General features: G+C 51.0%; 2 non-coding genes across 2 annotated transcripts; both read right to left on the reverse strand.

Annotated features, from left to right (window-relative positions):
- Positions 1 to 273: 273 nt before the first annotated feature.
- LOC123178711 (5S ribosomal RNA) lies at positions 274 to 392 on the reverse strand. The gene has a single exon (XR_006489791.1). It is a non-coding gene; the product is annotated as a 5S ribosomal RNA (ribosomal RNA).
- Positions 393 to 693: 301 nt separating this feature from the next.
- Positions 694 to 812, reverse strand: LOC123178710 (5S ribosomal RNA). Its single transcript, XR_006489790.1, has one exon. It is a non-coding gene; the product is annotated as a 5S ribosomal RNA (ribosomal RNA).
- Positions 813 to 1,090: the final 278 nt, after the last annotated feature.

Here is a 1,090-nt window from a genome sequence, read left to right on the forward strand (position 1 = left end):
TGCTTGCCCCTCCCAGCTCCACTACACACACGATTGCACATTCCTTTGGCCGCTCCCGCTCAACTACGGAGACGAGTTTTACCACGGTTCAACTGCACCAGTGCCTATTTACCATGGTTTCGACCCCTTTCAGAACACGCTTGCCGCCGCTAGACGCGTGAATAATGAGCAGCGAGCTAAAACTTACCGTAAACGTGCAAAATGATAAAACGTGCTAAACATACGTCGCGCTCGTGCGTTTTGTTTTGCACGCGGTGCAAAAAAATTAAAAAGGGAATGCAACACGAGGACTTCCCAGGAGGTCACCCATCCTAGTACTACTCTCGCCCAAGCACGCTTAACTTCGGAGTTCTGATGGGATCCGGTGCTTTAGTGTTGGTATGATCGCATCCGCCATGTTGCCCCCGTCTTCGTCCCTTATGCTTGCCCCTCCCAGCTCCACTACACACACGATTGCACATTCCTTTGGCCGCTCCCGCTCAACTACGGAGACGAGTTTTACCACGGTTCAACTGCACCAGTGCCTTTTTACCATGGTTTCGACCCCTTTCAGAACACGCTTGCCGCCGCTAGACGCGTGAATAATGAGCAGCGAGCTAAAACTTACCGTAAACGTGCAAAATAATAAAACGTGCTAAACATACGTCGCGCTCGTGCGTTTTGTTTCGCACGCGGTGCAAAAAAATTAAAAAGGGAATGCAACACGAGGACTTCCCAGGAGGTCACCCATCCTAGTACTACTCTCGCCCAAGCACGCTTAACTTCGGAGTTCTGATGGGATCCGGTGCTTTAGTGCTGGTATGATCGCATCCGACATGTTGCCCCCGTCTTCGTCCCTTATGCTTGCCCCTCCCAGCTCCACTACACACACGATTGCACATTCCTTTGGCCGCTCCCGCTCAACTACGGAGACGAGTTTTACCACGGTTCAACTGCACCAGTGCCTATTTACCATGGTTTCGACCCCTTTCAGAACACGCTTGCCGCCGCTAGACGCGTGAATAATGAGCAGCGAGCTAAAACTTACCGTAAACGTGCAAAATAATAAAACGTGCTAAACATACGTCGCGCTCGTGCGTTTTGTTTTGCA

Source organism: Triticum aestivum, unplaced genomic scaffold, assembly GCF_018294505.1.
Source record: "Triticum aestivum cultivar Chinese Spring unplaced genomic scaffold, IWGSC CS RefSeq v2.1 scaffold162413, whole genome shotgun sequence".
Lineage (NCBI taxonomy): Eukaryota > Viridiplantae > Streptophyta > Magnoliopsida > Poales > Poaceae > Triticum > Triticum aestivum.